The 23529-nt window shown below is 40.3% G+C and overlaps 1 long non-coding RNA gene, 1 other non-coding gene and 1 pseudogene across 2 annotated transcripts; 2 read left to right on the top strand and 1 right to left on the bottom strand.

The window, feature by feature from the left end:
• On the bottom strand, positions 1-23526 carry LOC112673708 (signal-regulatory protein beta-1-like; annotated as a pseudogene).
• On the top strand, positions 6749-8456 carry LOC125753488 (uncharacterized). Its single transcript, XR_007405461.1, has 2 exons — positions 6749-7668; positions 8294-8456. It is a non-coding gene; the product is annotated as an uncharacterized LOC125753488 (long non-coding RNA).
• Positions 9069-9175, top strand: LOC112674321 (U6 spliceosomal RNA). The gene has a single exon (XR_003145372.1). It is a non-coding gene; the product is annotated as a U6 spliceosomal RNA (small nuclear RNA).
• Positions 23527-23529: the final 3 nt, after the last annotated feature.

Below are 23529 nucleotides of genomic sequence, written 5' to 3'. Positions count from 1 at the left end.
TTGCTTAGACAATGGAGGGCATTCTTATTGACTTGTCATAACCAGGGGAAGAAGGATGTCATGCCATAGTCATACTCATGGTGGCCTAGGTGCCTGGTCCAGACTTGAACTCTACATGGAGTTTCCTTTCTGGAACTTCACGCAATAGTAGGATCCTGTGTCTGTTGGGGTGATATTACTGATGCTTATGGTTAAGTCCATGTTGTTTCTCTTTGTGGCATCTGAAACTTTTGTTACTCAGAGGAAGTGGTCCCAATGGAAGGAGAAGATTAACTCCCAGCATGGCCCTGTCCCCTTGAACCACTTAACCATCCCAGTGGGGATCATGGAGGTCAGGGTGCAGCGCAGAGTGGCAGTCTGTCCAGCTGCAACAGATATTGACTTCTCAGGCTGGATCACTTGCAGCTCCAACTCACCTGCCACACCTGGAGGTAAAACAAAGCAGTCATTTATCCATCCTTATGTGATCCTACATATTTCTTCAAGGGTTTATTCACAACAGCTCATTGACTGAGTGCACCCCGCGAGCAGGCCTGGACTCAGCACGTTGCACATACATGGCATGTGACCCTCACAATGAGCCTATAAGATGAGACCCTATCACAAATGAGGAAGCGAAGGGACACCGAGACTCAGTGATGTGTCACACAGTAGGTCTAAGTGCCTCAGTACTCTCTGGAAGCATCATACTTCACCAAATGTTTCTGAGTGTTCACTTTCTGGCCTCATGGAGTGTTGCACTTTCTGATCAGACACTCTCAGGACCATGAGACTTCTTTAGAGCGTTGTGTATGAGCTAATGGAATGGGTGTATTTTCTGGGCTGTGCATTTAACATCAAAAACCTCTGTGGATCAACTTCTCTCTTCCACATGCAAATCTATGCTGAGATCCCTTCATTAGTTTGGATACTTACGTGACAGTGATGGCAGAGCTTCCAAAAACACAATGAACAGGCAGTTCAAATGAGAAGTAACACAATGTTTTAAATCTCTGGGATTTTTTTTTCCCATACTGAAATCACATTATATTAGTTTTCAAATGCTATTGTAATAAATTATTAAAAATGTAGTGCCTGAAATGTACTATCTTATAATTCTGGGATCAGGAATCCAAAATTAGTGTTGTTGGGCTAACACCAAGGGTCAGTCATGATGCATTTCTTCTGGCGATCTCTTCCTTGCTTTTCCAAATTCTAGAAGCTGCCCACATTCCTTTACTCATGGTTCCCATTTTCTTACCGTATCAAATTCTTGCCTTTATTCTCACTTCTCCTTTTCTGACTTTGACTTTCCTGCCTCCTTCTTACAAGGACTCCTGTGACTATGTCAGAGCCACTTTGATGATCTAGGATAATCTCTTAATAGAGAGTTATGACTTAACTACTTCTGCAAAATCTCATTTCCTGTGTAAGAGGAAACTATTCACAGGTTCTGGGTATTAGGATACAGACCTCTTTGCAGGGCCATTGTTCTGTCAACTACATGTCTCCGCAGACTATTATAGAAATAGGTTAGCATAAAAAAAAATTTTGTATGGGCCACTATCATACAGGCTGAGTGAGCAGGCTGAGTGAAATAAATCAATCGGAGAAGGACAAACATTATATGGCCTCATTCATTTGGGGAATATAAAAAATAGTGGAAGGAAATAAAGGGGAAAGCAGAAAAAGTGAATGGGAAATATCAGAAAGGGAGACAGACATGAGAGACTCCTAACTCTGGGAAACGAACTAGGGGTTGTGGAAGGGGAGGTGGGCGGGGGGTGGGGGTGACTGGGTGATGGGCACTGAGAGGGGCACTTGATGGGATGAGTACTGGGTGTTATTCTAGATGTTAGCAAATTGAACACCAATAAAAAATAAATTTATAAAAAAAGAATCTGAAAGGACTATTCAAGCAGTCAATTGATGGAGTTCTTTGCAAAATAAAACTAGAAATCAATAGCAGAAGAAGTAATCAATATTCTCAAATGTATTTTTTTAAAGATTTTATTTATTTGTTCATGAGAAACACAGAGATAGAGGCAGAGAGAGAAGCAGGCGACCTATCAGGAGCCCGATGCAGGACCTGATCCAGGGATTCCCGGATCAGGACCTGAGCCAAAGACAGATGCTCAACCACTGAGCCACCCAGGTGCCCTCAAATGTATTGAAATGAAACAACACACTCTAAAAAACCCAAAAGGGCAAAGAAGGAATCATAGAGGATTTAGAAAACACCTTGGGATAAATGAAAATGAAAACACAACATGCTCAAACCCAATGGTCTGTGGTGACAGCAGTGCCAAGTCAAAATTTATAGGTGTAATGCCTACATTTAGAGAGAGGCAAGATCACAAATCTATTAACAACTCTCATTGTAAGATATCAGAGAAATAAGTGAAAAATAAACCCAAAGCTAGCAGAACGAAGTAAAAAGGGCTAGTATAGAGATAAAAAATAATTTGAATAAAAAACAAGAGGGAAATTAAACAAACTGAAGAGTACCTCTTCAGAATAACCAACATAGTTGACAAAACATTAGCTAGATTGACTAACAAAAGAGAGAGAGAGAGAGAGAGAGAAATGACTTCTCTAACTAAAGTCAGAAATAAGAGGAAGACATTACAAAGAATATCGTAGAAATAAAGGAGATTCAAAAAGAATACACTGAACATTGTACACCAATAAATGGGAAATCCTAGATAAAATGGATGACTTTTTAGACACACACAACTTACCATGGCTGAATCATGAACACATAGAACTTCTGAATAGAATATCACTAATAAAGGGATTGAATCAATAATCAAAAATTTCCCAACAAAGAAAAGCCCAGGACCATATAGCTTCACGAGAGACTCTTTCCAAAAATTAAAAAAAAAAAATCAAAAAAGTAACACTAATCCTCTTTAAACTATTCCAAAAAACATAAGAGGAAAGAAGTCTTCTAAGTAATTTCTAGTTATTTGAGACTCATCCTAGGGCAGCATTATGCTGATACCAAAGCCAACAAAGGCACTCCAAGAAAACTACACACCAATATCTTGTTTGAATATTGATGCAACAATGCTCAACAAAACATTAGCAAATCAAGCTCAACAGCATATTAAAAGAATTATACACAATATCCAAGTGGAATATCTTCCTGGAATGCAGAATGCAGATTCAACATATGAAAGTCAGACAGTGTAATAGTCCACATTTATAGAATGAAGGAAAATGAACATGATCATTTCTTTTGATTCAGAAAATCGGTCAACAAAATTAAAGATATTTCGTGATAAAAACAATCAATAAACTAGGAATAGATGGAAACCTACACAAAATGATAAAGTCATATATGAAATACCTATAACTAACATCATCCTACATGGGGAAGGTCTGAAAGGTTTCCTCTAAGACCAGGAACATGGCAAAGATGCCTACTTTCACCACTTGTATCAACACAATAGTAGAAATTCCAGAAATGTAATTAGGCAAGAAAAATAAATAAGTAGCATCCAAACTGCAAAGGACTGAGTAAAACTATATTTCTTTGCACATGACATGATTTCATGAGTAACAATCTTAAAGGTTCCACACATAAATATAAACTGTTAGAGTTAATAATTGATTCAGCTCTTTTGTGCTATACAAATACAATAGTCATGAACCAGGAGCATTCTATATGCTAGTGATGAACAACTCAAAAAGGAAATTCAAACAATTCCACTTACACTGACATCAAAAACTATAAAATACTTAGGAGTAAATTTTTGTATGGAAAAAACACTGAAAAATGCAAAACATTGCTGAAAGAAATAAAAGAAGCCATAAATAAATGGAAAAACATCCCCCACTGGTGGGTTGGAAGGCTTCATCAGTACTACCTAAAGCAATCTTGATATTCAAACAATCACTATCAAAATCCCACGGCATTTTTTTTCAGAAACAGAAAAGCCCATTCTAAAATTCATATACAATCTCAAGGGATGTCAAATCACCAAACAATCCTGGAAAAGAACATAATTGGGGAACTCATACTTTTTATTTGAATACTTATTACAAACTGTAATAATCAGAGTACTATGATACTGAGAATAAGATACAAATATAGAGCAATGGAATAGCATAGAGGCCCCAGCAATGAATCCTCACATATAAAGTCCAATAGTTTTCAACAACAGTGCTTAGATTATTCAATGGAGTAAGAACAGCCTTTTCATAAAGAACAACACTAAGTGCTGGGAAAACAAGATATCTAAATGTGAAGAACAAAATTGAACCCTTACTTTGCTCTACATAGAGAAATGAACTCAGATTGTTTGAAAGGACTTAAGTTTAAGAGCTAAAACCATAAACATCTGAGGAAAAACTATAGGCAAAACTCATGATATTGAATTTAGCAGTGATTTCTAGGGCATGACCCCAAAAGCACACATAAGAAAATAAAAAATATATGAATTGGTCTTCACCAAAATTAAAAGCTTTTGTACAGCAGAGGACAATATCAAAAGTGACAAAATAACTCACAGAATAGGAGAAAGTTAACTCAATGATGCAAAGCATATTTCTCACAATGGATTAATAACTAGCATTTAGTTCTTTAGAACTCGTATAATTGAACAACCAAATAACAAAATGCCCAGTTAAAAAATGGAGCAAAGATTAGAATAGACATTTCTCCAAAGAAGGTATTCAAATGGTGAGAAAGCACATGACAAGATGTTGAAGATCACCAGTCATTGGAAAAATGAAAATCAAAACCACAGTGAGATATCTCTTCATTCCTTAGAATGGCTGGCTTTTATCAAAAACAAAACAATACAATACAATAAGAAATCAGAAAAGCTATAGATACCTAGGAATAAACCTAACCAAAAGGTAAAGGATCTGTACTCTGAAAACTATAGAACACTTATAAAAGAAATTGAGGAAGACATAAAAAATTGGAAAAACTTCCTGTGCTCATGGACGGGAAGAACCAATATTGTTAAAATATCTGCTACCCCAAACAATCTATATATTCAATGCTATCCTTAACAATACATCATCAGAATTTTTCAGAGAGCTGGAAAAAATAATGCTAAAATTTGTATAGAATCAGAAAAGACCCTGAAAAGCCAAAGGAATGTTGAAAAAAGAAAAACCAAAGCTGGTGGTATCACAATTTTGAACTTCAAGCTGTATTACAAAGTTGTGATCAGTAAGACAGAAAAATAGACACATACATCAGTAGAACTGAAGAGAGATCCCATAAATGAACCCTCAACTCTATGGTCAACTAATCTTTGATATTTTAATCTTTTATTTATTGAAAGAAAAGAATATCCAATGGAAAAAATATTTTCAGCAAATTGTGTTGGAAAATTGGATAGCCACATACTGAAGAATGAAACTGGACCATTTTCTTACACATACAGAATAAAATAACTCAAAATGGATGAAAGACCTAATGTGGGCAGGAATCCATCCAAATCCTAGAGGAGAATACAGGCAGCAATCTCTTTGACCTTGGTTGTAGCAACTTCTTGCTAGACACATCTCCAAAGACAAGGGAAACAAAAGCAAAAATGAACTACTGGGACTTGATCAAGATAAAAAACTTATGCACAGCAAATGAAACAGTTAATAAAACCCAAAGACAGCTTACAGAAAGGGAGAAGATATTTATAAATGCCTTATCAGATAAAGGTCTAGTATCCAAAATCTATAAAGAACTTATCAAACTCAACAGCCAAAAAAACAAATAATCCAGTCAAGAAATGGGTAGAAGACATGAACAGACATTTCTCCAAAGAAGGCACACAAATGGCCAACAGACATATGAAAAAATGCTCAGCAGTACTCCACATCAAGGAAGTGCAAATCAAAACCACAATGACATACCACCTCATGGCAGTCAGAATGGCTAAAATTAACAAGTCAGGAAATGAAAGGTGTTGGCAGGGATGCAGGGAAAGGAGAAGCCTCTTATACTGTTGGTGGGAATGCAAGCTGGTGCAGTCATTCTGGAAAACAGTATGGAGGTTCTTCAAGAAGTTGAAAATAGAGCAACCCTACAACCCAGCAGTTACACTATTAGGTATTTATCCAAAGGATACAGACATAGTGATTTGAAGGGGCACCTGTACCCCAATGTTTATAACACAATGTCCACAATAGTCAAACTATGGAAAGAGCCCAGATGTCCATGGACGGATGAATGGATAAGGAAGATATGGGGTATATATACAGTGGAATATTACTCAGCCATCAAAGAACTGAATCTTGCCATTTGCAATGATGTGGGTTGAACAAAGTGAAATTAGTCAATCAGAGAAAGACAATTATCATATGACCTAACTCATATGTGGAATTTAAGAAACAACAAAGGATCATAGGGAAGGGAGGAAAAAATAAAATAAGACAAAATCAGAGGGAGAGAGAGAAACCACAAGAGACCCTTAACCCTAGGAAGCAAACTGAGGGTTGCTGGAGAGGGGTGGGGAGAATGGGGTTATAGGCATTAAGGAGGGCACGTGATGTAATGAGCACAGGGTGTTATATGCAACTGTTGAATCATTAACCTCTACCTCTGAAACTAACAATACACTATATGTTAATTTTTTATTTTAAATTTAAAAAGGAAAGAAACATTCCATGAGCATGAGCATTTGTGTATGCAGCATTTACACACCCACCTATACATGTACACATATGAAGACACACACACACACACACACACACAAACACACACAAGTGCATTCCCGCATATATATAATGTGTGGCCTAGCATGTTAGTATAGAGTTCATTTTGAGGAATAAATGAAATTATAAAACATGTTAAAATTCAGTAAAAAATTTGACACATAGGAAACGTCCAGCACATCATTCATAAAAGTTTCTGAGTTCACAGAGCAGAACTGGAACTCTAGAGACCCCTGAGTGTGATAAGTGATGGCTCTTCTTCTGTTTGACTCTCTGTGTTTTCTGATGTTTCTGAAATTAGCCTCCACTGAAAATGAAGGAGCATAACATGGTTAACAGAATGATCTGTGCAGCTGGGTGGCCTGGACATGAATCCCAGCTGGGCCACTCTGACTTAAGTAAGTGATATTGGGCCTGCTGCTCTTCCTGCCTCAGGTTCCCCATCTGCGATCAGGACAGTCTGAGCTACCAGGCAGGGCATTGTGAGGATTAGATCAACGAACACACACAACATTGTCATTGTTACCCATTGAAGCATCAACTGTTTGGACACCTCTGGTAACCAGCTGCAGGTGATGGATTCATAGAGGAAATGCTCAGATCCCTAATGTCATGCTCTCAGATGATACCCAGTCCTTGGCCTTCTTTGGCAGACCTAGGTAGCACATCTGTGCTTACCTGGAGGCCTTCAGTGTCCACGGGCAGGGAGAGGTTGAGGAGTCAGGGAAAGGGGAGTCTCCCCCAAGGGAATGCTCACCTGTGAGTCCCAACAGCAGAGCCAGCAGCAGGTAGGGAGGGGGGCTGGGTTCAGAGGCAGGAGCTGACATTGTGGAGGCCAGAGGACCCTGCTCTGTGCAAACGTGTGTGCTGGGGAAAATGAGCCTCTGTTCTGTAGAAAAGAAATACCCACCCCTCATGTGATATAAGGGAAGCATCTCTGATGCAGTGACATAGCTGTGAGGCAGCAATCTGCTTCTGCATTGTGAAACAGAAGTCATGTACAGAAGACCTTACATGGTGAGGAGGAAATGTAGGAAGAGGCCTTTTCTTATGTTTCAGAGGGAGTGGACAGTTCTAGCAGAAACAATGGTTCCTGCCAACCTGGGGCCTCTGCGCTTTGCACTGGGCCCCTCCCCCCATCTGGAGGTCTTCCAGGTGATTCTTCACTTAGAATCTCCAAGCCAAGAAGAATCTGTATTTGGGGGCTTGTCCTAAACTCCTGAGCCAATGACACTTGGGGGTGGCTAGCTTGTGCCCTCATTCGGTACCTTCCTCCACCAAGAGCTACTGTACTGGAGGAAGGAATGGGTTTGACAGGACCTGAAAAACTTGGGGATCAAATGAGGTCTGCTCCACAACTGACTCCCTATTGTAACCCTTTATTGATGGAACTGGTAAAACTTCACCTCAATGCACAGTGCACTGTGGACCTCAGAAAGGGTTGTGCTTGGGGCACCTCACTGGCTTATTGGTGGAGTTAGTAACTCTTGATTCAGGGTTGTGTTTTTGGGCCCCAAGTGGGTATAGAGATAACTTTTTGTCTAGAAAAAACAATCTATAAAACAATCTATAACAAACAATCTATAAAAAGTCTATAAAAAAGAAGAAGTTGCATGTGTTTGCATCATTTCTTTTCTTTCAGGAGAGGAAGTGGGTTTCGCTGTCCTCAAAATCACATTCCCAGGCATTTATCTGATGGATATGAAGACTACAGCCTCACAAAAACCTGTGTGTGAATGTCTACAGAAGCCTTCTTTGTAATGGTAAAAAGCTGGTAACAAGTAAAATATCCAGTGATAAGTGAATGGTGGAACCAAGTGTGCTACATTTCTACGAGGAAATACTACTCAGCAATAAAAAGGAATAATTTATTTTCATGTGCACAGCTTGTAAGTTTCCAAAGGCATTACACTGTGTGAACAAAATCAATCTCATGATGTCACATACTGTGTGACTCCACTGACACAACATTCTTGACATTATAGAGAACAGATTGGCATGTGCCAGAGGTTGGTGTGATGGAGCGGACTGTCCCTAAGAAAGAGTAGCACAAGGGTAACTTCTGTGGCCACAGAACCGTTTGTACCCTGAATATGGTGGTGGTTTCACAAAATACACATAAGCAGGTGGACACGCACAAAAGCTAGGGGTGTTACACGATTGAGCTATAAAATCCAATATCATTATAATGAGGACACTGACTATGATGTTATCCAACATTAAAATATTATGTTGATGGGGTAAAGATGTGCATACGTGGGTGGGTCAGGAGTGACAGAGCATTGTATCCCAATCATCCATAGTGGGAAGTCAGTGAATATTTCCGACGGGTGAGAAGTCAAGAAGTGGCAATATAAGCATGCTATCTGAGTTCTGGCTATCATCTCTAGAAGAAGCAGTTAAAAATAACCAAGTAAGTGCTCGCTTTGGCAGCACATATACTAAAATTGGAATGGTACAGAGAGGGTTAGCATGGCCCCTGCACAGGAATGACATGCAAAATAATCAATTAAAAGACTATAAAATGGTTGCCTCTGGGAGATAGAGAATAGTGGGAGGTAGGGAGACTCTAATCTTCATATGTAGAACGTATAGAACTATTTGCCTCTGAAACCATGTGCATATGTAAGTTTAATGAAGGTAAAAACTAAGCTAGTTGAGCTGATTGGTGTTGGAAGAGTTACACATAAGAGAATGTCCATACTTTGAGCATTAGTATGAGTGTGATAAGCTTGTTGGAATAAGATTGATGTTCAAAACTCAATTACAATCCTATAAAGCAGTTCCAAGCCTCAAAGGCGATATGCTTCATAAAAAGAACCATACATGGATGGAGTGGTTTATTATATGGCAAAGATGTTTGTGCTGACCAGTGAGTGCTGGATAATTTATCCCAATGGGAGAAAAAATGCAAGATTCCTGTCATTTATCACACACACACACACACACACACACACACATACACACACGCAACTCAGAAGAACAAAGCTAGATCAGGTATAAATGGAAAGAGCAAAACTTCATCAAAGATTAACAGCTTATTTTGTGCTACAGTAGCTCCCAAATGATACTAACTCTGCTGCTATGTGGACCATGGCAGAAGAACACGAGGGATCCTCTCATGTGTGCCCAAGGGTAGAGAGAAATACTTGTAAAGTTGTCTTACCCAAATAGTAGGTTAGCTTTAATATCATCCTCAGAAGAATCTCTAAGCAGTAGCATATTCTTATAATACACAGCTATAGAGCTGTGGAAAGTTAATAAAGTGGAGCTACGTATAGCAACATGAAGAAATCCCACAAGCTGTATTAAGCATAAAAAATAAAAGTTGCAGAATGTCGTATAGGGTGTAATAGCATTTATATAAAATATAAAACATGCAAGTAAAATTGGATAATGCTTAAGGATTATCGTATGCTGTGAAATTATAAAATCAAATTTGAGAATGAGAAACTCCAGAGGAAGGGCAAGATGGCAGAAGAGTAGGGGTCCTCGACTCACCTGGTCCCACCAACTTACCTAGATGACTTTCAAAACATCCTGAACACCTACGAATTTGACCTGAGATTCAAAGAGAGAACAACTGGAATGCTACCGACAGAAGGGTTTTCACTTCTAACAAGGTACGAAGGCGAGAAAAAAATAAATAAATGAATGAAAAAGAATCACGTGGAGGAGGGGCACCGCGAGTAGCAGGGCTAAAGGGGAGCAGCGGGAGCCTCAGGGACAGGAAAGCCCAGCTCTGGAGAAGTGGGAACTTGAAAAACCTACGCCAGAATTTTCCCTGATGGAAAAGTGCTTAGTAGGGAAATCGGGCAAAATCCCAGGAGGGGCCGTGAAGCCTCAAGATTCCCCGAGTCACTATTAGAGGAGGGGCTCCCGGGGGAAAGCTCACCGCAAACCTCGGGTCCGATATCCATAAAGGGCTGGAGCACCACAGCCCCGGTTGGTCAGGTGGGCCTGCTCTAGACGGAGGTGGCTGTGCCCCATTCCCTTTGGGAGAGGCGGCCCCCAGGAGCTGGGGCCCAGCAGCACAGGGCCCCGGATCCCAGGCCATCCAAGCCGGGGATCCTGCGTTCCCCCGGGACAGGCGGAACAGGGGAGGGCACAGGACACTGAGAACTGTCCTGCCACTAGGTGACTCCAAGTTGTGCAGATCAGTGCACCCGCGCCTGCCCCGGGAGCACGTAGGCCAGTGTGGACTGGAAGACTGCATTAGTTCCTCTCGGGGAGCTGACTCCAGAGCTGGAGAGCTGGCCACCGCCACCATTCTGTTTCCTCCTGGTTTCACCAAGTGCCCGGGAGAGGTGCGGCCGCCAGGGAACAAAGGCCTCACAGGATAAACAGCTCTTACTGAGCCGGGCACCTGGCAAGGGGCGGGACATCTCCGCCCAGGCACAGACACCTGAGAATCAGCACAGCAGACTGCTCCCCCTGAAGACCAGCTGGAAGTACAGGGCAGGACCAAGTTCTTGACCAAGCAGTGATGGAAACCTCCAGGACCAAGGGAAAATAGTATATAGAACTAAAGCCCCCCCCCCTTTATTTTTTAACCTTTTTTTTCCTTTTTCCATTACAACCTGTTTTTGTATCAGACTAAAAACTTCCAATATTTTTTTCTCTTTTTCCACCTTAACTACAATATTTTACCAGCTGTTCAGTTTTAAGTTCTTTTCCTTTTTCACTTTCATATTTCTACAATTACATGTCTTAGATACATTTTTCACTTCTGGATTTCCTTCAACCTATTCAGTTTAATTTTGGGAGATACACGAGAAATGGATTAATGCTTTGTGTTTTGTGTTTTCCCTGCCTCGTTTTGTTCTACAATGTGGAAGGTAATAACTTCTAAAACATGACCAGCGTAGACTGAGAACCAAGTGGAATACTGTGCTGGTTCATTCTGTGAGATTACATTCTCTCCTCACTCCCATTCTGCACCCCTCTTTTATCTTGTTTATGTTTTGGTGGTCATTGTTGGGGCTATAATTCTATAAGTGTTGCTGTTTTATATAAATCTGGGGTTGAGCATGTTCTAACATACAGAACAAAATACACTCAGAACCAAGAGAATCACCCTCTAGGACTCCTCAGGTAGAATACATTCTCTCTCTACCCCCCTTTTTTTCTTTGTTCTCTTTTTCTGCTTTACTTTTGTTTTCTTTTTCTTCTTCTTTGGGGTTTTTGGCCTCTTATTTTTTCTACTTTGTTTTAAAATTTATTTTTCACATTAGTGGTCCTTTTGTTTTATTTTGTTCTGATCTTCTTTTTCATTTTCTGGTCTCTGACCTCTTTGGAATCATCTAGGGTGTACTTTACATAGGTTGTGGCTGATATTTTTGACTCAGCCTGCTCATACAGCCACTCTGCACTGAACAAAATGACTAGAAGAAAGAACTCACCACAAAAGAAAGAACCAGAATCAGTACTCTCTGCCACAGAGTTACAGAATATGGATTTCAATTCGATGTCAGAAAGCCAATTCAGAAGCACAATTATAAAGCTACTCGTGGCTCTGGAAAAAAAATAAATAAAAGACTCTAGAGATTTCATTGCTGTAGAGTTGAGATCTAATCAGGCTGAAATTAAAAATAAGTTAAATGAGATGCAATCCAAACTTGATGTCCTAACTTCTAGGGTTAATGAGGTGGAAGGAAGAGTGAGTGACATAGAAGACAAGTTGATGGTAAGGAAGGAAGCTGAGGAAAAAAGGGAAAGCCAATTAAGAGACAATGAGGAAAGGCTTAGGGAAATAAATGATAGCATGGGAATATAACTGTGGTTACAGAGGAGGCCAAGAGGGAGAGTGCCACAAAGTATATTTGAACAAATCATAGCTGAGAACTTCCCTAATTTGGGGTGGGAACCAGGCATTCAAATCCAAGAGATAGAGAGGTCCCTCCCAAAAATCAATAAAAACCATTCAACACCTCAACATTTATTAGTGAAACTTGCAAATTCCAAAGATAAAGAGAAAATCATGAAAGCGACAAGAGACTAGAGATTCTTAACTTATATGGGGAGAAACATAACAGCAGATTAACAGCAGACCCATCCACAGAGACCTGGCAGGCCAGAAAGGGCTGGCAGCATATATTCAGGGTACTGAAAGAGAAGAACATGCAGCCAAGAATACTTTATCCAGCAAAGCTGTCATTCAGAATAGAAGGAGAGAGAAAGAGCTTCTAAATAGGCAGAAGCTGAAAGAATATGTGACCACCAAACCAACTCTGCAAGAAATATTAAGGGGGACTCCGTAAAAGAAAGAAGAAGTCCAAAGTAGTAATCCACAAACACAGGACTGAATAGGTATTATGATGACACTAAATTCATATCTTTCAATTCATATCTTTCAATTATTCTCTGGACATGAATGGGCTAAATGATCGCATCAAAAGGAGCATGATATTGAACTGGATGAAAAATCAAGACCCATCTATTTGCTGTCTACAAGAGAATCATTTTAGACCTAAGGACACCTCCCACCTGAAAACGAAACAGTGGAGAACTACTTATCATTCAAATGATCCTCAAAAGAAAGCAGGGGTAGGCATCCTCATAGCAGATAAATTAAAGTTTATCCCAAAGACTGTAGTAAGAGATGAAGAGAGACACTATATCATACTTAAAGGGTCTATCCAACAAGAAGACTTAACAATCAAGAATATTTATGCCCCTAATCTGGGAGCTGCCAAGTATATCAATTAATAACCAAAGTAAAGAGATACTTAGATACTAATACACCAGTTGTAGGAGACTTCAACACAGCTCTTTCTGCAAATGACAGATTTTCTAAGCAGAACATCACCAAAGAAACAAGGGCCTTATATGACATACTGGACCAGATGGATTTCAGATATATACAGAACTTTCCATCCGAATGCAACTGAATACACATTCTTCTCAGGGCATATGGAACTTTCTACAGAATAGACCACATACTGGCTCACAAATCAGATCTCAACCGATACCAAAAAAGATTGGGATGTCCGCTGCTTATTTTCAGACCACAATGCTTTGAAACCAGGACTCAAGCAGAAGAAGAAATTTGGAAGAAAGTCAAACATATGGAGGTTAAAGAGCATCCTACTAAAAGAGGAAAGGGTCAACCAGGAAATTAGAGAAGAACTAAAAAGATTCATGGAAAGTCATGAAAATGATGATACGACCATTCAAAATCTTTGGGATACAGCAAAAGCAGTCCTGAGAGGGGAATACATCGCAATACAAGCAACCCTCAAAAAACTGGGAAAAAACCAAATACACAAGCTAACCTTGCACCTAAAGGAACTGGAGAAAGAACAGCAAGTAAAACCTACACCAGGCAGAAGAAGGGAAATAATAAAGATTCAAGCAGAACTCAATGAAATAGGGACCAGAAGAACTGTAGAACAGATCAACTAAACCAGGAGTTGTTTCTTTGAAAGAATTAATAAGATAGATAAACCACTAGCCAGACTTATTAAAAAGAAAAAAGACTCAAATTAATAAAATCATGCATGAAAGAGGAGAGATCACAACCAATAACAAGGAAATACAAACGATTTTAAAAACTTATTATGAGCAGCTATATGCCAACAAATTAGGCAATCTAGAAGGAATGGATGCATTTCTGGAAAACCACAATTACCAAAACTGTAACAGGAAGAAATAGGAAACTTCAACAGGACAATGACCAATGAGGAAATTGAAGCAATCATCAAAAACTTCCCAAGACACACAAGTCCATGGCCAGATGGCTTCTCAGGGGGAATTCTATCAAATGTTTCTTTTTTAAAAAGATTTTATTTATTTATTCATGATAGACACACAGAAAGAGAGAGAGAGGCAGAGACACAAGCAGAGGAAGAAGCAGGCTCCATGCAGGGAGTCTGACATGGGACTCGATCCCAGGTCCCCAGGATGACGCCCTGGGCAGAAGGCGGCACTAAACCGCTGAGCCACCCTGGCTGCCCTCTGTCAAATGTTTAAAGAAGAAATAATACCTATTCTATTAAAGCTGTTCCAAAGGATAGAAAAGGATGGAATATTTCCAAACTTGTTTATGAGTCTAGCATCACCTTGATTCCAAAACCAGACAAAGACCCCACCAAAAAGGACAAGCATAGACCAATATCCCTGATGAACACAGAAGCAAAAATTCTCAACAAGATACTAACCAATAGGATCCAACAGTACATTAAGATGATTCACCATGATCATCACCAGGGATGATTCATCCCTCGGATGCAAGGTTGGTTCAACACTCATAAAACAATCAACATGATAGAAAACATCAACAAGAGAAAAAACAAGAACCATATGATCCTCTCAATAGATGCAGAGAAAGTATTTGAAGAAACACAGAATCCATTCCTGATCAAAACTCTTCAGAGAATGAACAGAAATCTCACATATGAACAGAAATCTCACAGAGGAAGACATAGACATGGCCAACAAGCACATGAGAAAATGCTTTGCATCACTTGCCATCAGGGAAATACAAATCAAAACCACAATGAGATACCACCTGACACCAGTGAGAATGGGGAAAATTAACAAGGCAGAAAACCTCAATTGTTGGAGAGGATGTGGAGAAAGGGGAACCCTCCTGCACTGTTGGTGGGAATGTGAACTGGTGCAGCCACTCTGGAAAACTGTGTGGAGGTTCCTCAAAGAGTTAAAAATAGATCTGCCCTACGACCCAGCAATTGCACTGCTGGGGATTTACCCGAAAGATACAGATGCAATGAAACGCTGGGACACCTGCACCCCGATGTTCATAGCAGCAATGTCCACAATAGCCAAACTGTGGAAGGAGCCTCGGTGTCCATCGAAAGATGAATGGATAAAGAAGATGTGGTTTTATGTATACAATGGAATATTACTCAGCCATTAGAAATGACAAATACACAACATTTTCTTCGACGTGAATGGAACTGGAGGGTATAATGCTGAGTGAAATAAGTCATTCAGAGAAGGACAAACATTATATGGTTACACTCATATGGGGAATATACAAAATAGTGAAAGGGAATAAAGGGGAAAGGAGAAAAAATAAGTGGGAAATATCAGAAAGGGAGACAGAACATGAGACTCCTAACTCTGGGAAACGAACTAGGGGTGTCAGAAGGGGAGGTGAGTGGGGGTGGAGGTAACTGGGTGATGGGCACTGAGGGGGGCACTTGATGGGATGAGCACTCGATGTTATTCGTTAAGTTGGCAAATTGAACACCAATAAAAAAATAAATTTATAAAAAATAAATAAAGAAACAAAAAAAATAATAAAAAGTCTATCAATTTGGAAAAGAAAAGAAAAAGAAGAAGGAAAGCAAAGAAAAATCTTGGTTGCAATATTAAAACATACCTCTAACTTCAAAAAAAAAAAACTCTTCAGAGTGTAGAGAAAGAGGGAACATCTCTCAGTATCTTAAGAGGCATCTATGAAAAGCCCACAGGAAATATCATTCTCGGTGGGGAAAAACTGAGAGCCTTTCCCCTTTCCCCACTGTTATTCAACATAGTACTAGAAGTCCTAGCCTCAGCAATCAGACAACAAAAAGAAATAAAAGGCATTCAAATTGGCAAAGAAGAGGTCAAACTCTCCCTCTTCACAGATGACATGATACTGTATATAGAAAACCCAAAAGTTTCCACCTCAAGATTGCTAGAACTCATACAATTTGGCAGTGTGGCAGGATACAAAATCAATGCCCAGAAATCAATGGCATTTCTATACACTAACAATGAGACTGCAAAAAGAGAAATTAAGGAATCAGTCCCATTTATAATTGCACCCAAAACCATAAGGTACCTAGTAACAAACACAACCAAAGAGGTAAGGGATCTATACCCTAAAAATTGCAGAAAACTTCTGAAAGAAATTGAGGAAGACACAAAGAGATGGCCATGCTCATGGATTGGAAGAATTAATATTGCCAAAATATCTATACTACCCATGGCAATTTGCATGTTCAATGCAATCCCTATCAAAATACCATGGACTTTCTTCAGTGAGTTGGAACAAATCATCTTAAAATCTGTCTGGAATCCAACAAGACCCTGAATAGCCAGGGGAATATTGAAAAAGAAAACCAGAGCCAGGGGCATCACAATGCTGTATTACGAGTTGTACTACAATGCTGTGGTCATCAAGACATTGTGGTACTGGCACAAAAACAGACACATAGCAGCAATATCCACAATAGCTAAACTGTGGAAGGAGTCTCGGGGTCCATCAGGAGATGAATGGATAAAGAAGATGCGGTCTATGTATACAATGGAATATTCCTCAGCCATTAGAAATGACGAATACCCACCATTTCCTTCGACGTGGATGGAACTGGAGGGTATTATGCTGAGTGAAAGAAGTCAATCGGAGAAGGACAAACATTCTATGGTTACACTCATACGGGGAATATAAAAAATAGTGAAAGGGATTATAGGGGAAAGAAGAGAAAATGAGTGAGAAAAATCAGTGAGGGTGACAGTGAGGGTGACATGAGAGGCTCCTAACTTTGGGAAATGAACGAGGGGTGGTGGAAAGGAGGTGGGTAGGGGGATGGGGTGACTGGGTGATGGGCACTGAGGGGAGCACTGGATGGGATGCACACTGGGTGTTATACTATATGTTGGAAAGTCAAACTCCAATAAAAAAAGGGAGAATGAAAAACTCTAAATTCACTCAGTGTTTTCAAAAGAAACAGAACATCACGGCTAAATGTTAATATTTGGCATAGATCCGGCGGTAGGACTGAGGATTTTTATTCTATTTCTCTATATTTCAGAACTGAAAAATGCTTTCCATGTAGACATTTCAAAATAGATCGATGTTAAATTAAAATCTTACTTGCGGAACTTCTGTCGAAAAGTAAAATGTGCTCATTCAAAATATGGAAGCAGTCTAAGTGACCATTGTAGATGAATGGATAAAAAAGGTGGTGTATGTGTGTGTGTATACATATACATATACATATACATATACATATACATACACATATACATATACATATACATACAGACGTGATATGTGTGTATATATATGCCATATAATTATACACATATAATGCTGTATCACTCAGCTTGAAAAGGATGAAATCTTGCCATTTGCAACAACATGGTTGGAGCTAGAGAGTGCAATGCTGAGTGAAATAAGTCACTCAGAGAAAGAAAAACACCACCTAATTTCCCTTATATGTGGAATTGAAGAAACAAAACAAAAGGTTAAAAAACCCAAACCAAAAAACAGAAGCTTGACAAGCTTGACTATAGAGAACAAACTGATGGTCACCAGAGGAGATCGGGTGTGGGAATGGGTGATTGGTGAAGGAGATTAACATTACACCTAACAGGATGCGCATTGAGTAATGTATAGAATTATTGAATCACTATATTGTACACCTAAAACTAATATAACACTGTATGGTAACTACACTGGAATTAACATTAAAAAAATAAAAAACAAAAGTCAAATGTGCTCTGAAAATTAAGGGTTGTTCCTGATCAGGAGCAGAATGGAAACCTTGTTTTCTTGACCCACTTGATTCTCCTTTAAGACAGAGGTAGGGCCAGTTTGAAGCTCAGTCCATCAGGATTCAGACATCTCTGGGTCCCACAGATCAAAGTCCATCCTCCATGCAGCTCTGAAGCTCAGAGAGAAGGAACATCAGAGATGTGAGGAAGGGATCGTGTCCAGGGTAGGAGTTAAGACTGGCAGCTTCTCCCCCCACCCCCCGCCCCCGCGTGAGCTTCTTGGACAGAGTGGGAGGCAATGGATTGCAGAGCATGCAGGAGCAGTCGGGAAAATCATGCGCTCATTCATTCATTCTTGTATTAATTCCCCAAATACCTCTTGAGCACCTACCATGTGGCAGGCACTCTGCAAAACTGGACTCATGGTGCAGATCAGAAAAAAGACGCCAACTCACCTCACCCCAGCCCCCCTGTCTCAGTTCTGAGCTCTTTCACACCCACATTTATCTTTCCCACTAGTCAGAGCCTTGCAGTCGCTTAGTGGGCTCCATTCATAGTCTTAGTAATACTTTCCTTAATCATTCCAAAGATAAGTCCTATGAATCCTGAGATATATAAAATTATATGAGGGCACTCTTGGACTTTGAAGATCAAAGCTTTGACCTTCATCCCAACTCCACAACTGGGATCCCCACCCAGGACTCCAAGGGACTTCATTTAAAAATCTTCAGACCCAAGGGCACTGTAGGATGCATGAGAGCTGGAAGCCTCTGAGATTTCCAACAACATTTAGAGAAAACAAGAGCTTCCCAACCTTCACTTGAAGCTAGATCCCCCTGGTGTACTGTGTAAAATAGTGGGCTCACTTTGGACTCCTTTGGACAGCCCATGATGGTGACATGACTTCTCTCTCTAGGCACTAAGGCCTACCTCCAAATCACCTGTTACAGGTTCTGTCGCCTGCAGATGTAGGTGACTATGAAGCTCATCACCAGCAGCACCTTGAAGCCCAGAAACAAAGCTACAAAGAAAAGAACAGGCATCCCAATGGGCAACAGGAGACATCAAATGGGGGGCTCTGTGAGTTTAAATACCTCACTCCACTCAGGAGACAAGGTGAACCAGGAGCTCAGCAGTAGAGGTGAGCTTAACTGGGCTTCCAGTGGGCTTGTATGTGCCATGGGGTGCTGTGGACAGTATGAGGTTGGCCTGGATGGGAGATTGTACTTCATGTTGCACCCTACAGGTGAGCACCCGCTCAGACTCCTGGCCTGACACATTCACCAAATGCAAGCTTCCCAAGGTGTAGTGCCCATCACTATTCTCCTTGGATGTGAGTTGCTCAGTTCCCTTGAATGTAGGACAGTTCTCTAACCAACTGAGATGCACACTCTCTGGATAGAGTCTCTGCACGTGGCAGATAGCCACCAATCCAAGGAGGGTGATGACTGGGACACTGTCACTGAACAGGGAAATGATACAGATTAGAGAGAGCAGACTCCTACTTGAGGATGTCCACTGTGGGAGCCTGGGAGTTCCTTGAAGATGGGTCATCTGTGGGAGGTCCACCTCAGAGGAAGATTCAGGTACCCATTAAGTAAATGCATAGCAGAATGAAAGTGAATTGAGTCCATGCTTGATGCATGGTTGGATGCAGGAATGCACGGATGAAAGAATGAATAGTATTGATGAAACTCTCAGGCTAATTCACCTGGAACTGTTTACTGAAATTCCTGGAAAGAAGTTTTGCTTCATTTCTCATGTTCTTTGTCTTGGCCCAATGTCTGACGGCCTGGTTAGGTCAAGGTGGGGACTCACTACATACTCTTAGTAACATATCCTGGCACCAATATATGAAAATTACAAATTGGGTTGCCATATGGCAGGAGGGGAAGGAGACCAATGTACAAAGAGGAAGATGGTACATACCTTCTGCATCATAACAGGGGGATGGCTTGGAGCATAGTAGACATTATATAAACAAGGGGACTTGCTGAACAACACATTACTACAAACTTAGTGGTTTACGGAAACACATATTATTTCATAGTTCCTGTGGACCAGGAGTTCAGGCGTAGGTTAGCTTAGCTCTCATGCACAGACGGAAGGAAGATGATGTAAAGACACAGGAAGAAGGCCTTTTCTGGGGCTACCAGAGGCTGGGAGAGAGGCCTGTAACAGGTTCCCCCTCACAGTATAAGACAGCTTTAGTTATACTTGCCAAGTTTGAAAGCAACCAAAATGACCTTCAATAAAGAGTGCATAAAGAAATTGTGATTGTACACCAGACAGTGGAATATTACCCAGTGCTATAAAGAAATGACCTATTAGGCCTTGAAAAGATGAGGAAGAACCTTAAATGCTTATTGTTAATCAAAGGAAAAGCCTGCATCATCCCAACTATATGACGTTCTGGAAATGGCAAAACTTGGGAGACAGTAATATGTCAGTGATTCCCAGGGATTAGGGTAGAGAGAGATAAATAGGCAGAGCACAGAGGATTTTTGGGGAAGTGAAACTACTCTGTGCCCTAATAGGATAATTTGTAGTGAATTACAGGACAAACTTGTCCAAACCCGCAGACTCTACAATACCAAGAGTGAATCATAATGTGAACTGTGGACATTGGATGTTAAGGACCTATCAGTGTAGGAGGCTAATCATTTGTAAGAAATGTACCCCTGCTGGAGGATATTGATAATGGCAGCAGCTGTGATGTGTGGAGGTGGGGAGTCCTATGGGAAATCTGCACATTCTGCTCAATTCTGGTGTGAACCTAAATCTACTTTAAACTATGAAGTCAATCCATTAAAACAATCCATATCAAAGGTCATCTAGATTTTATTCCAAGATATCCTCTAGATATTTTTATAGTTTCATGTCTACATTTGAGTTACTTTTATGAAGGCTGTTGGGAGGTCTGTGTCTGGAGTCAATTTGTTTTCACGTATGTTCACATGTCCAGTAGCTCCATCAACATTTGTTAAAGACTATCTTGGTACTTCCCGAAAGATCAGTTGGCTGTATTTATGTGGGTCTATTTCTGGACTTTCTATTCTCTTGCTTTGCTTTGTGTGTCTAGTCCCTCACCAATGCCACTTTTTTGATTCCTGGAGTTCCCTAGTAAGTCTTATAGTGGAATGATGTCAATCTTCTAGTTTATTCTTCCCCAACATTGAGTTGGCTATTCTGGATCTTTAATTTCTCTATATAAACTTTAGAATCAGTTTGTTACTATACATAAAGTACTTTTCAGGTATTTTGATCGAGATTGCTTTTAATCCCTAGGTCAACTTGGAAAGTATGGATACCCTGACAATATTGAGTCTTTCTATCCCTGAACATGGGATGTAGCTCTATTTCTTTAGTTCTTCTTTGATTGTTTCGTCAGTTTTCTAGCATTCTTATTTAGGTCTTATACATATTATATGAGATTAATACCTGAGTATTTCTCCTTTTTTGCATGCTAATGAAAATGATCATATGTGTTTTTAGTATATAGAAGCACAATTGATTTTTGTATGTTGATCTTGGATCCTTGCTGATCTCACTTATCAACTTAAAGAGTTTCTTAAAAAGCAGATCCTCTGAGATTTTCATCTGCAAATAAGGAAGTTTTATTTCTAACTTTTAAAAAATTTCTACCTTCTCAGTTTAGATTCCTTTCCCCTCCGTTTCTTCCCTTCTCTTCCTTTCTTCTTCTCCCTTGTTCTCCTATAACTTCTAGTACTGTGTTGAATATGAGTTGTGAGAATGAAAAACCTCCCTCATTCCTTACCTTAGGGGGAAAAAAGCCATTCAGACATTTACCACTAAGTGCAATGAAAGGTGTGGGACATTCTGCAGATGTTTTTCATCAAGTTGAGGAAATTCTCTGCTATTTCCAGTTGGCTGAGAGTTTGCATCATGAATACGTTTTGGATTTGTCAAAGGCTTTTTCTGCATCAACTGATATTATCATGTAGTTTTCTTTTTTAACCTGTTGATGTGATAGATTACAATAATTGATTTATAAGCAGTGAAACAGTCTTCCATGCCTGAATAAATCCTTCCTAGGATTAAATACCACGGTATAGAACTTTACATTCTGAAATTCTATTTGCTAGCATTATGTTGAAAATCCTTGCATGTAGAATCATGAGAGATATACGTCTGTAGTTATCTTTTTTAATGTACATTCAATCTGGTTTTGCTATCAAGGTAATAATAGACCCAACAAATGAATAAGGAATGTGTCATCCTCTTTTATTTTCTGGAAGATTGTATAAAATTGGTACTAATTCTTCTGCAAATGTTTACTAACATTTTGCAAGGGGTCTAGATGTCTCATATATTTTACTCGCTCAAAAAATATCCAAGCTTTCTTCTTCCTTCCTTATACTCAGAAAATGGTTTTGGCGTCCTCTTCCATCAGATGTGCACCTCTCAAGCCTTCTGCTCTGGCAATTGGGACTCAAAGCCTCGGGGATCCCTGGGTGGCGCAGCGGTTTGGCGCCTGCCTTTGGCCCAGGGCGCGATCCTGGAGACCTGGGATCGAATCCCACATCAGGCTCCTGGTGCATGGAGCCTGCTTCTCCCTCTGCCTGTGTCTCTGCCTCTCTCTCTCTCTCTGTGACTATCATAAATAAATAAAAATTAAAAAAAAAAAAAGCCTCTGCAACATGAACCAATGGCCTTGGGGAAGAGATTCCACATGCTTGTTTAGCTTTTTCAGCAAGTAGAGTCAGAACCTTAAGTTCTGTTGGAGAGCCTGCAGTGTTCAGCTTCCATCACTGACCCAGAGAGACCCCTAGTGACCACTTCTGGCCAGTGTTCCATTAGCATGCAAACCTCTGCAAATTTTCACAGTGATTATGTTTAGATGGAACATTAAGGATTCTTTTCTTGCTTTATAATTTCATATTTTCCCACATTTGTTGTCCATTGAGAGGTAGCATCTGTATGGTGGTAAAAAATTAAAGGACAGATTTTTTTGTTCCTATGTAACCCTGGGGGCGGGGGGCGGGGGATGAGAACTCTAAAATGTGCTGTGCTCAGGCTTGTGACCATAGAGGAGTGTCTTTCCTTGAACATAATGGTGTGGACTGTTCCACACAGCCACTGGGAGATTTTCTGAGCCAAGAGCTATTCCAACCTAGTTCTATCAATTCGGGCTCAGACAGAGAAATTCTCCTCCAAGAAATTCTAGGTAAACTGGTGAGAACAGAGTAAACAGGCATAAGGGAGTCCCCACCACACACATCTGAAGCTCCACTCACTGGGGAATTCCAGCAGCAGAGTCAGCAGCAGGGATGGCAGAGGTGGGCAGATGCAGAGCCAGGGACAGGCTTCATCATGGTCTTAGAGCCTTCCTGTCTGAGTGTTGTCCTGGGAGGCCCAGGACTCTGTGCTCTGAAGAGAGAAGATACTCCCTGCCTCTGTGATGTC

Source organism: Canis lupus, chromosome 24 (assembly GCF_003254725.2).
Source record: "Canis lupus dingo isolate Sandy chromosome 24, ASM325472v2, whole genome shotgun sequence".
NCBI lineage: Eukaryota > Metazoa > Chordata > Mammalia > Carnivora > Canidae > Canis > Canis lupus.
Note: the sequence above shows the minus strand (reverse complement) of the source record. Positions and strands in the feature narration are given on the sequence as shown.